The 13,490-nt window shown below is 42.2% G+C and overlaps 1 protein-coding gene across 2 annotated transcripts in view; it reads right to left on the bottom strand.

Moving 5' to 3' along the window:
* Window positions 1-8,861, bottom strand: part of SPHKAP (SPHK1 interactor, AKAP domain containing) — a 64,353-nt gene extending 55,492 nt beyond the window's left edge. For both annotated transcript variants that reach the window (XM_059855327.1, XM_059855325.1), the window contains exon 1: window positions 8,573-8,861. The gene's annotated coding sequence lies outside the window, so the exon portion shown is untranslated. The remainder of the gene's footprint in view (window positions 1-8,572) is intronic.
* Window positions 8,862-13,490: the final 4,629 nt, after the last annotated feature.

The following is a 13,490-nucleotide window of genomic DNA, read 5'->3' on the forward strand; positions in this document are numbered from 1 at the left end:
TATGTTTTTACCTTTACTAATGATATTAGAAAAATAAAACAATAGTCTAAAAATAAGTGTTTTCATCTGAAATATTCACAGAAGTTTCCTATTCTCTTTAATCCAGTATTGTTTCTGTGACCCCCTGCAGTTACATTTGTAAACTAGTTAAAATGTCAGGGTACATTCTGCTTATTTTAATGCCAAGGAATACATTTTGTCATGGCTTATTCACAACAGATTTTATTTTAACATATTTTACATGCCTGAAATATTCTTGAACAATTCTGATTTGCTGCTAATATCCCAAAGAAACAAAAATCTTACCAATTTTGATGCTGTGTGAATATGTCAATGAGTACAGTCTGTGATTAGACAGAAAAAAAAAATCTCAAAACTCATTAGCTTAAAAGAACGTTTTTTTAAAAAAGAATGACAACATTTTAAAAGATGTGAACAAAATGAAGCTGCCTCTAATCAACCTGGCTTTTAATACGATAAAACATGTTTGTGTGCCATTCTGTCAAGATACTGCAAACATTATATTTGGTTTAACTTGCTTCAATTTGGGAAACTTTTTTTTCCATGGACTGTAATATGATTAACAGGATTGAGTGGTAGGTGAAGGCAACATTCACAACTTCTTCCTCACTTACACCAGCTTCAAAAAAAGCATGAGATTTCAGTCCAAGAAACTTGAGCTTTTTTGGCAATATGAGCGCTTATTTCTACTCTCTAAAATCTACAGCCTTTCATACTCTGTAATGAACATGGGACCTTATCTCTGGGAGTCTAACAGTGAATCAGGTCAATGTCTTACCAATTTAATTAATTCCTTGGTAGCATGATGCAGATAAACTGGCACTGCTTTGCAATGAACTTCAGATTAATTATTAAACTGTTGTGATACCTGGGCTTGACATGGTTAACTTGTTCCCACTGGGATGCACAAGGTCCAGCAGGACCATCTGCACCACGGACTGAGCTCAGGTTAAGCCCTCAGACAACTTTATCCCTGCCTGCAGTGTGACTCTGTCAGTACCTGCCAAATGAGTATTCCTATACTTACAACTAATTAAACAAAAAATATAAACCAGCTCTTCCTATTAACTTTATTAAGAGTGGAGGCTGCCACTTGTTGCATGCCTTTGGGTGTGTTTAAATTTTACTCTGAACACTAAGCTCTTTGAATTCAGAGGAACAAAAAAAGAAGTATGTACTTAAATCCAGGTTTCACCTTCCTGTTGTTTCATGAGTGGGGGTCACAAACAATTACAGAAAGACACAGCTAACACAGAGGTCTGGTTCTGTGTATGCAAAAGCAATTCATGCAAAGTAAATCCAGTCCTACAGCCTCTTGGTTTGTTTCATTATTGGACTTGGACTAGTATTTGTATTTATATTACTTGTTTATGGTCTGTTGCTATTTTTTCAGTAGTCAATTATTTTGCTTATTTGTGATGCCTTAAAAGCCTTGCCTTCTGAATGAAAAAATCACCTACTGCACTCAAGAAATACGTATTTAACTATGAAATAATTTTTCTAGTATGAAGTAAAAATCTGCTACTGTTGCTAGAACCAAAAGACACCCCTCTCTTATAGTCATATACACCGTTCCATACTGCACAGATTTCCAAAATCTCAGAAGTATAAGTGTATTTGTAAAAGTACCAGAACTCTGTGGTTGGTACTAACTTTAAATTACACCATGCAAACACTGACACAGGTCACATATGCTACCTTTGGGAATGTGGCTAAAGTGACCGTTGGATTTCAATGAATTTATGGTATGTGTTGTGTTTTGGATTGATGGTCTTGGCAGATACAATGTGATCTGCAACTAAGCTCCCTTAGAGCTGTGCTATTACTTCTGTATTTTTAAATATTCAAGAAGCATTTTGTTTTATTCCAGTTGAGGGGAAGGCCTTATTCCAGAGTTTATGTGAGGATAACGGGTTTTCATTTCAACACCACAGCACGGAAATCTTTTCCTTTTAAAAATAAATGACCTGTTCATTTTTATTAGATGTCTACAATGGTAATACACATTTTTCACTGAGAAGGAGGACATTGCCCTGACAACATAGAAGAGGAACAATCTATAAGTATGTTGTTGAGACATTACCCTGCTGATTTCATTTCTCCTCTTTTCAAATTGAAATAGCACAGATGGTTACAAATGCATCTTAGGGGAAACGGATTGGGACCTGATTTAAACACAGTTCTGAAAACCAAGAGTTGCTTCTTTCTCCCTTTAATATTCTGAGGAGCCACTGCATGTAATGAACAGCTCCACGGCTGATGGAATGCCTGTACATGAAATTTTGATAACTATGCAATCTCACAGAGACTACAGAGACTACACCAGGACCACACATATTTTTCACTGCTAAAAGAAAATACAAGTAAGTCCTATGAAATTCTGTTCATCTTTCTGTTAAGAAAGTTTTAAGTACACCACAACAATGTACTTGTTCAATGTATTTAAATTTCCCAGCAGTTCATGTAATAGATCAAAACTATTCCAGAAAACAAAAAAGCTCCCATAATACTTGGAAGACAGTTATTGCAAGTACATGGAGCCAGCTCAGGACAGTGCATAGAGGGTAAGTTTCAGTCTTAGAAGTCACTGCCTAGGGTTATACATGACTTGCTGACCAGTTCTGAATTTCACTAGCAGAGAAATATGTACTCCAGCATCAAGTTCTGTTAGCAGTTCTAGAAAAGAACTTATTCAGTGATAAATTAAATTTAATCAAGACTTACAAATTACACTTTCTTACATAGCAGTCAAGAATAATTAGATGCAAAAGAAATTGTGATGCCACAACCAAGAGGAAACATAACTTTGATAACTACTCACTGTGTGTTGTGGGCACTGGCAGTAGTCAGATATTTAATAATCAGGCAAGTCTTGAAGTGAAGAAAATTATTGAGGGAAACTAAAGAGATTAATGACAACAATCCAGAGGCTGACAAGACTGAAAAAAGAAGTTTTAAAATTCATTCTGGGCAGCAAATTAATCCCCGATATTGTAGTATTAATCTGCACATGCTAACTTTGTGGTTCTGGTTAAAAGACAACCAGAAATATGCAGTATGGCTTTTTTCTCTCTTGCAGTGAAGCAGGAGGAAGGGAAGCTGTACTGCACATGCTGTCTGAAGCCCTATTGAGTCCACTGATAAGCAAAGAGGAGGTTAAAAAATTGGGAAACAATTCTGGCACTGAGATAGTGAGAGATGTGAAGTCTTTCAAAGTGCCTCATCCCCGTGAGTGCCAGGCAGGCTTCCCCTTTCTGCTTCTCTCTAGACAGCACAGGCAAGAGCCTGTTCAACACACCAGGAGAAGAGGAGCTGCTGCTGCATTTTATCCAGTGAGCTGGTAATTAAAACTATTGTTTTGATGTAGAAGTTTAATTAGTTTTCCTTCTTCTGAGAAAAAACTAAAGCTGCATGCTGCACTTCTGAGTTAAAGCTCAAAACTACATGGCTATTAGTGTCATTATTCCTGGTCCTTCATGTTGAAGCTGCTTCTCCACTAAAATAAGTCAATTCTTTGTGTTAGAGCAGCTGCAGTGAGTGCAATACAGAGCAGTGAGCCTGGAGGGACCACTGCTGGGACCCTGCCACCCCAGGCTGTATCCTCACAGGAGGGAGCTCTCTCAGCCTGCCCCTGCTCATCAGCACCTCCAGCACACCTCACTGCTGTCTGCATAGGCCATTGAGGCTGCTCAGGTGCCAATCATGGCTTAAAATACATGGCTTTAATACATGCTCTTCAGAGGGTGCTCTTAACTCTAGGGAAGGATAGCTGCAAGAGGAGTGGCTGGGGTTCATTAGCCACAGTGCAGATAAAGGTTGCCCTGAGTCTGTGCTTCCCTCCCCCTGTGCCTTCTCGGGTAGCAGCTGAACCAACCACACGTAACAAGAAAGAGTAAAGTGATTAATGTAGGGCTGAGGAAGGAGATGACAAAACCCTGATGAATTAGTGAGTGTGCCTACAAATATTACTGGGAGGAGGCCATAACCTAAATCATATACAAAATGAGCAGCGTAGCAAAAGAATCTTATTATTCCAAATTATCACTGATAGTTGTTAGTGCTTCTCAAGTGTGTCTGGAGAAGGAGAGGACTGAATGAAGGAGGAGAAGGGTTGGTGTGTATAGGCAGAGTATGAACAAAGTGACTGACACTACTGCAACTACTGTAGCCACAAAGAAGAGAAGGGATGCACGGGATCAGAGCTGGAGCTGAAAGAGGAGATTAATGGATATTTTCAGGAAAACAGTGAGAAATTCATGTGGGAGGCTAGGGTAGGCAGGATTAGAGAATTCAAACCAGATGGGATTGATTAAATAAGGAAGAAATGGAGATGCCAAGCCTGGACATAAACAGCATGGTTTGGTCACCATAGTGTACAAGTGGGTTAGTGAAACAAAGCATGGAAATTCCACAGTTAACTTCTTTACTACTCCTATGTCTCTCCCTCTCTCTTTACCCACAGTCCTATTCCACAAGGGATCAGATCCCTCATGCACAGACTTATGACTTTTGACAAATTAGGCTCCTTCTGGTTTTAGCTGATTTTTTTTCTCCCCTGACCCCACTGAAGGAAAGTATCTCTGAGAATTTTGTCTATGTTTAACACAGGTTAGCCAGGTTAGTGAGCTGCTTAAAGTAATTGCCCATGAAAACAGGGCACAGCATGTCATTTCAGGAATTAACACCACTGAGACTGAAACTAACATTGGAAGAAGTTAGTGAAAATTGAAACTTATCAGATATTTTTTCTGGCTGCCACACTCATAATATCTGGCACATTCATCTACTAATTTGCAAATAAAAAGCATACCCAGCAAGTATTAAACTGATTCCTCTGGTTGGGCTGCAGTACTGTTTCTGCATGAGTGCAGAAAAATAAATTGCATCTTCATATGTGATGCCAGCTGCTGCTCTAATACATGTAGTTTCCTGATAATGGGAGTTCTGACATTACTCACTTGTTCAGGGGATTTATTTGCTCTCTCTTATTTAAATAAGATTTGTAATACATTCGGTTTTCCTTTACTCATAGAGGTGGAAAAATATGGAGAACAGACCTGTAAGATGTGGTCTGTGTGGTCAGTCCCACCAAACAATACCCATTGCTCTTCTTCATTTGTATCATTTCACTCATCACTGGAAATTTTTCAGAATAAATGTTTAGTATTTATTTCTGTTTATGCGTTGCTTTTCTGTTTATTTTATTTTTGTTGGCATTCTCTTTTCTTTAATGATTTATTCCAATGAATTGTTATCTGTAGCTTACTCCTGTGGCTGTTGTGGAGTCTTTGCCTGCAATCTTGTCTCCTTAAAGGATCAAAGTTTTATTTCACTCATTCCTAAAAGCATCTTAGTTCAAAGCCACCAAATCTGTTTTCTCTGTTACACAAGATGCAGGCTGCTTTGCTGGAGCATAAGAGCAGCTGTCAGCTCTGTCTGTGACAGTGTTACAGTGTAAGTTCCAGAGGCACTGAGTGTGTGCCACATGCCTGCTGCCTGTAAGGAAGCTCTGATACAGCCACAGCTTTTGGATCTCTTTTCAGCTTTAAACATCTTAACTCACCTCTGTGGTCAGCCCTAGCACGTTCATCAAATGTAATCAGTGCTTGGTTTCTACCAGGATCTGAGATGTAGCAAAGATCATTTTGTGTTGGTCATTCAACACTTTTTTTATTACATGCAGAGCAAGTTCTCAGAGAGAACTTGTCTGTTCTTGGACTTGTCTTTTCACTTTTTAAAACGTAAAACCTGCTACTTCTCATCTCTGTTGAATATACAGGCATTTTAATTTTTCCAAATTACTATTCAGTCTAATATTGCTTCTAAGCTTCACTGCTATTTCCAATTCTGAATTAAAGAACACTTTTAAGTCCTCCATTTCTTTTTAGTATTTACACAAAAGGTGTGTTGGAAACAGGTTCCAGTCCAAAAGACATGCTGGAAGACTTTTATTTGGCTGCCAATATTTCTTTCAGATACATAAAACTGCATATGCTTATAGGTTTGGTTTCATAAGCCTGAGCAGAAAAACTGCAGTTTTACTGAAGGAGATGGTTGTATGTCCTTAAGCAGCAGCAGCATCCCAGACAGTCACTAACACAGGGGCCAGAAACAAGGAAGTTCCTGCCTCATATGTAAAAAGTTCATGCATTTCTCTGTCTCTCACCTGATGAGGCAAAGTTCAAGCTAGTATATTTCTTTAGTGTGGGGGTGTTTTTCCTCCACCATTAAAAACCCCAACAAACCAAATCAGCCACCACAAAGAAAAAAAAAAAAAACAAAAAATAAATCCTTATAGATCACATTTCCAGCTCCCCAACTGCAACATGCATCAAAAATGCTGCTTGAAGGGAGAGCGGCAGCTACCAGTTCTGGGCAGTTCTCTGCAGCTGCTCATCTGACCCCCAGGCTAAGTGTTCCCTGCAAGAAGCTGCTGCTGGAAATGCTAAATTACCAGAAGCCTGAAGGCCACTTGCCTGCACTGCTCTGCAGTGACTGCTGGCATCCCAACCCAGGGCTCATGGTTTTGCCTCCAGCTATGGAAGGCAAAGGAAGGGAAGGTACTGGGCAGGAACTGATGTGCAGCCCCAGTTTTTGCTGAACTCTGGGAGTGATGGTGGTGAGTGATAGTCAGCAAGTGGGCAGAGCTGTGGCCTCCACTGAGGAAGGTGTGTGTAGGTGACTGAGATAAGGTGTAAACAGTCACAGAAACAGGTTAATACCTGAAGTGATTCTGTAAGGAAAATGAAAAATACCCTTGATTTCTAACAGTTTGACAGTGAAAACTCTTTGGTGAGGTCAGTAAAGCTAACTCCTAAATGCTGACATTCAAACTTTGTATTTCTCAACAGCTGTTGTAACTACATCTCAATCTAAAGTTGCCTAAATATTGTATGGTGGGCATAATGAGCTGCAGGTGTATGATGACAAGTTATCTGTCCCATGGCTTCCCAGATGTGCTTTTTTTATTTTTTTTCCTCAGGGCTTCCTGACGAAGACAGGAATGACCTGAATAAACTACTTGCTGTTCTGGTCACCCTTCCTGGAGTCCTGGGATCCTTACTCCCAGACAGAAAGCTTACAACTAAAGTTTCAGCAAGGAAAGGGTTACCTTGATTAACAAATAACAAGCAGCTGTCAACAGTGAGCCTCAGGAGATAAAAGAGAGAATGGTAGCTCTTGGTGTAGGGATGTCTGACCTGCTTAAGCTCTGGGAAGAGAATCACTCTTCAGGAAGATGAAAGAGGGACCTTGCTCACATGAATAAGATTAGCCTTGGCCTTGCTACAGAAATAGGCAATTTTATCTGGGTTAATAGGCCTATAGCAGAGGTGAAGGGATGACCAGATGGCAGAGCTCTGGAATGGACTAGGACTGGTTTCCTCAGTTTTAAAACACAGTGATGAAAAGCTTAGCAACAATCGTGGAGTTGGAAGATGACAGTAGACTTGTGAGGTAAATTTGTAACAGTGAGAACAAGACCATAGGCAAGGAAAGCAGCAGCTTATCCAATTCTTGATACCTTCAAGACTGTCTCGCTGGAATATCTGTTTATCTTGGGGTCAAGATCGCGTTCTATCCAATTTTTGTAGAGTGTGAAATACAAGATGTCTTGTCAGACAACCTAAAAGTCTCTCTTGCTTTAAAAGTCTGCATCCCTCTCTCTTTCAGGTAGTGACTTCTAATAAAATACTAAAGTTACTATAATCTCTTTGTTATTCATAGTGTAAAACTGCATTAAAAATTACATGCCATTATCAATAACAAAAAATACAAAGCTAAATAATTTTCATTTCACCCTGAAATGCCAAGGGAAAAATTGGCAAGGATTCTTTCTAGTTCAGGCAATTCAGATGGAAGTGTAAAAGCATTATTAAGGTTTGGTCAGTAAATGTTTATTGATATGAAACACTATTCAAACAGTCTCTCTAAGGGATTGCTTTAAAGCTTTTTGTTTCCCCCACGTAAATAGAAGCAATTTCTCCTCAAAGTAATTATCACCCACTCAGGTGTCATTGTCCCTTCCTCCCCCAAGTAGTTCCTCTTGTGTGTTTAGGTAGGTACACATCCTTTCATCATCTTTCTTTTTAGGTTGTGCATTCTCCAAACTTTATTTCTATCGGTTTTTTACTACTCATTTAGACATTGCACTGGGAGCAACTAAACCAAAACGAATTGTAATAATTGACAACATATGGTTTTTATCTACGATAGTCTTAAATGGTACAATTTCTACAATACTTCTGTCTGCCTGCTACTATCAAAATGCAATTTACTTGTGATTGTTGAAAATTATGCTTAACCACATCTTGCATCTCCGGTAGGCTCCTGCTACCCGTACATCCATTTCCGTCTTGCAGGAAGTTTTGCGCTAATCGGTTCTTCATGACCGCTATAAATGCGCTTTTGGTGGAACCAGAGTAGCAGAACTACAGCGATTTTTAGGTTTTTCTTTCATCGTGAAACAATCTGATTAACTAGGTAGCCGACACGCGTCGAAGTGATTTAAGCACAACATCCTAAAGGTATCATTAAGCACTAATTAACTTACCGACTCTCTCGAGATGCTACGGCATGAAAACCAGCTGTTAGAGCGAATTTAGACGACAATGGCTATTTTTCCTTTCTACTGTAAGAAAAGCCCTCTAGTTCCTGCTTTAGGCGTAAGGGCAAAGCCGCGGCGGGAGACCGAGAACCTCCCGGCAGGTGCGCCGCGTCGCCCGCACTTCCGCAGCCGTACGCGAATTCCCGGAGCCCCTCCGCGCCCGGCAGCGGCTCCGCTCCCCCGCGGAGCCCAAGCGCGGCTCCTCCGTGACCGTCCTCAGGCCGGGGACCCCCGCCCGTCCTGCGGAGAGCCCGGGCGGGGTGCCCGGCAGCGCGCGGGGCCCCGCGGGCGCCCAGCGCCGATACTCACCCGGCGGCACCGGCGGCTCCGCGGCCGCCCTCGCGCGGCGCGGCCCCGAGCGGCGCGGCCCGGAGCGCGCAGGCGGCGGCGCGCGGGGAGGGGCGCGGGCCCTACCTGGGGGCGGCGGGCGGGGGGCGCCCGGCCATGGCGGCGGCGAAGGCGGCGGGACCCTCCGCTCCGGCCGTGTCGGGGCAGCGACGGCGCGTCCCCGGCGCTGCGGCGCCTCCCGGCCCTGCCCTCCGCCTCACTCCTCCCCCGCCCGCCCCGCCGCCTCCCCCGGCCCTCCCTCGCGGCCGGGCCCCGCGGGGCCCTGCGCTCCCCGGGGGTGCGGGCTGCGGCGGGGCCGAGCGCGGCACCGCGGGGACCGCAGGGCGCCCCGGCGAGCGCCGTCCCCCCGCAGGGCAGCGCCGTGCCCGGCGCTCCTCGCACCTGCGGACCGCTGCCTGGCAGCCGGTGCCCGGCCGGGACATGCGGGAGGCGGCAGCCGGTCGGAGCTGTTCGCTGGAGCGGTGGAGGTGGCGGCTGCAGGAGTTCAGGACGGCTGCAGAAGTTGCTGGCGTTGTGCTCTGGCTGCAGTGTGGGAACGGGGATGTGACAGCGAGGTGCTCGTTGGCTCCAGAGAGAAACGGGCGATCCTTGCTGAGTCCTCGCTACGAATGTCATGATGTTCCTGGAGCTCCAGCCCCGTAAACCATGTGATTTAAATGACGGGGATTTCTTTCTGGCTGTCTCAGATGTGACACTCAAGCATTTAGAGAAGGAGCCTAGACTTAACTACAACTTACGTCTTGTTTTGAGCTCATTCACACTATTTTATTTGGTTACTTTCAGCAAACTTTTCCTGGTTTGTTTGCATTTTCTTTTCAGGAAAATACCGAATGCATTGAGGTTCGGCTCTATCATGTTTGCATAACCATGTCAGAAAATCTGTGCAAGGCAAATGATTAGAATTGGTCTCTAGTCATGAAAGGAGGGATTAAAAGCACTTGACTCACAAGAGATGGATGCACGGTGCAAACATTGTTTTGAACCCAGAGACTCCTGGGTTCAGCAGGAGTCCTGTTGCCTCAGGTGTGAAATTTGGAGGGCTGGAGACCACTGGTATCGCCTTGTAGTTCCTAGCAAGATTCCACTTCTGCTGAGATTTGTTTTCAATAAGTTTAGTCTTAAGGTCAAAGTGCAAGATATGCCCTGTCCAGTTAGTTGATGAGCATTATGCTTCTGTTAGTTACATAGCAAACACTCGACAGGAATCCAGCAGTTAAAACCATGGCAAGAACTTACACAAATCTACAAATGCTGCTGAAAGCTTGACTCCTGTGTGGTGAGCCCTGCTCTTTAGTCAGTGCTCTGTTCAGGGATTTGTTGAGTGAATTCAAAGACAAAGAGGAAGGGCAGGGGGCAAGGGCAGTAAATCCATGTTTGGACAACTTTTTTTTTTTTTTTCTGCAGTAAAGGTTGTGTTTCTCTTCTTTAAATGCATCAGTCCTTTGCCTTTTCTACACCTTGCTATTCCCTTTAGTTGGCACATCATTATCGTGAAGTTTAGTGAGTTTTGGAAGAGCCTGGGCCATGTGGAGAAAATTATTTGTATATTAAATCAGGTTTTGTTCTCTGTTCCAATTTACAGTCTGGAAATTTCTTAACCAACTTTGGCTAGAGGCACAGTATCATTTAACTACTGAATCAACACTTTTTGATGTTAAGAAAGGCTACCTGAAACCTGAAGGGTTTGTTATTGGTGACTTCCACATAACCAAGAGGAAGAAGTTTCATCTTAATTTTTAAATATCTCAAGATTTTGTGCTGAGGATATGGATTACACTTTCTGTCAGCATGTGAAGTGACATTAGAGACAGAAAGGCTAACAGCTACGTCATGGTCACTGAAGTTAAAGGTGAAAGCAAAGAGGAGTACTGGGGTTTAAATGTAAAGTGGAGTGGCTGAGGAAATAGAGACATGGCAGCCTAGCAGGGGGGTTGGACTAGATGGTGTCCAGAGGTCTCTTCCCTGATTTCTGTGATGCTACCTAGGTGTCTCTTAGGCTGCATTTAGGCTGCTGATTAAAGCCAGTCAAGCCTTTTTTGATTTACAGATGTGGTTTTCACATTGGCATGCCCGGGTTTGCTGAATAGCTTCTTCAGAATTAAGATCTTTTGCTTCTGTTGTGAAGAGGAAGGACAGGCAGACCTTCAGTTAGGGACTGAGAAAGGAAATTACCATTTTCTCTCAGTGATGTTGTCATTCCAGAAGTTCATAACAGGTTTTCTACTCTCTAATTTCAGATTTTTTGCTCTTGTGATTTGACAAAAGAGAAGAGCTCTGAGACAGAAAAAGATAGGAGAGGTTTTTCCCTCATTAGGGGTGGGACTATATGTTGCTCAGTCTCACCTTTGTTTGATTTTTGTTCCCTGATGTGATAAGGCTCTGAACCCTCGTTTTTCTATCATAAACACTGCCATTCATCAGTCCCTCACTGCAGCAGATAGCACTGACATTACCAACGTACTGGTTTTGTTTGATTTTTATCATATCCTTGTAGATGATGTGAAGCCCCCTGATTCTCCCTATGTAATTTGATTTCTTCTCTTTTTTTTTTTTCCTTTGCATTAGTAAATCTTTATTTTCTGTTTCTGTCATCCTGCAAAAATTCCACAAACCTGTTGCACAGACACGTCCTCTTCTATTGCTCCTTCTCACTATTTCAGAGCCCTTCTTTGAGCCAGCCATTACAGCTTGACTTCTCTGCAATTTACCAGAATTATCCTTTTCTCAGGTGCCAGCACCCCTCTTCACTGAAAGCCCCTAGTCTACTTCTGAGGGGTTTAGCCAAGTACTGCTTTGTGCCTTTGTTCTTATTCCTTGACAATGTTGGCACATAGCCTAAAAAGAACTATTCTTTTTCTGGAATCCAACTTGACAGAAGAGAACTGATTACTGTCACACATTGACTTGTTTCAAAGCTGTCACCAGGAGTGTATTTTTCTCTCAGCTTTTAGATATGAATTGGCACCAGGAAGAGAATACTGTGGCATTTTAGTTAGCTGTCTTTTATGTGTCAGCCTAGGACTCTGTTCCCATACTGGATGACAGAAGGTTATGGCCAGAAAATACAATATTCTTATGTTTTAAGGGTACAGACTATTCCAGTTGTTAAGATTTTGCTGATTTCAGCTTTTATAAAAAAGGGCTGCTTAAGAATAATTAGTCAGCCCTTCTGTTGGGAAAAGAAGCAGAAGAAACTGCTGCAGAGCTGTTAGTTTGAACTGACAGAAACTGAAACAATAGCACCAAACCGAGCTGTCTCCTAAGAAAATACGTCAGTCATTCCTGAAAATCAGAGGGAGCCAAACTTACACTAGGACTTGGATTAGACTTAAGCCATTCTTTGAGCTATTGCATACCCCATCTGGACATGGTCCTGCACAACCTGCTGTAGGTGACCCTGCTGGGCTGTGGCGTTGGACTAAGTGCTCTCAAGAGATTTCTTTCAATCCAGAAGATTCTGTGCTTTGTATGATTCTGTGCTTCATTAGAGTTCAAGTTTTGTTCACTTGCAGTGAAAAACTCTTCCCCAGAAACTGTGCTTATGCATGACTTGGTTTGTCTCAGGAACTCTACAACTCAGACCCTGTAACTGGATGGTATTTTCAGGTATAGATCAATGTTGTAGGGAACTGGAGGAAACAGAATTTTTCTTTCCTCTTCTCTTTGCTTGTCCTTTAGCTGCTTTGTACAAAACTCTCCTAATTAAAAGCACAGAGGTGGAAAGCTTAGCATGTTGCAAAAGCAGGATCAAAAACCTGTCAGCATTTTGGCATTTTCTGGACATAGGCATAATATTTCCAGAATAAATACAATATTATCAAATCCCAAGTACAGGGGCCATCTCTCTTAATAAAAAATTTTGATGCAGTTAGGACAAGCAGCACCTAATCCTAACAGGGGCCTTTGGACACTGGTGCTAATCAACAAGTATTTTAGGATGAACCTCTCTTTATCCTCCTCACCCATGTCTGCTGTGCAGTTGGTGTGCACACTGATAACTGTTTTGATGGATATTTAGCTAGTTTAGTTGTAAAGGACTATTTCCCTTTTCCAATGAATTTTAAAGGGGTTCTACATGGTTGTCCTGTATTTACTGAAAAGTTTTTTAAATATAAGCTGTCTAGCAGGCTTTATATTTGTCTACTAGATGTTTGCTTACCAAGATGGATATTACAGCTGGCTGTATTACTATGTTTGATTACTGTGCACAAGTCAGGTTATTGATGAGGTTGCATAATTCTGTTTGTGTTGTTGCTCAGTAGATCGATTTAGTGCTGACACAGTTGAGGGACACCTCTTTTACCCAAAAAAAACATGTGTATTTTGCTTGTAGAGTTGCTTTGGTTAAACTGTTTGCATTGAAGATTAGGTTGTTACCTTTTGTATGTTAATATGTTTCAGACAAAGTTTGTTGTCCAGTAGCTTGTTTGTTTGTTTTGTTTGTTGCTTTGATTTGATTTAGGTTTGGAGTTTTTTTACAGTGACAAAGTTTTGTTCTGCCTGTCAAAGTTCTGTT

The sequence above is a fragment of the Haemorhous mexicanus genome, chromosome 10, assembly GCF_027477595.1.
Source record: "Haemorhous mexicanus isolate bHaeMex1 chromosome 10, bHaeMex1.pri, whole genome shotgun sequence".
Taxonomy (NCBI): Eukaryota; Metazoa; Chordata; class Aves; order Passeriformes; family Fringillidae; genus Haemorhous; species Haemorhous mexicanus.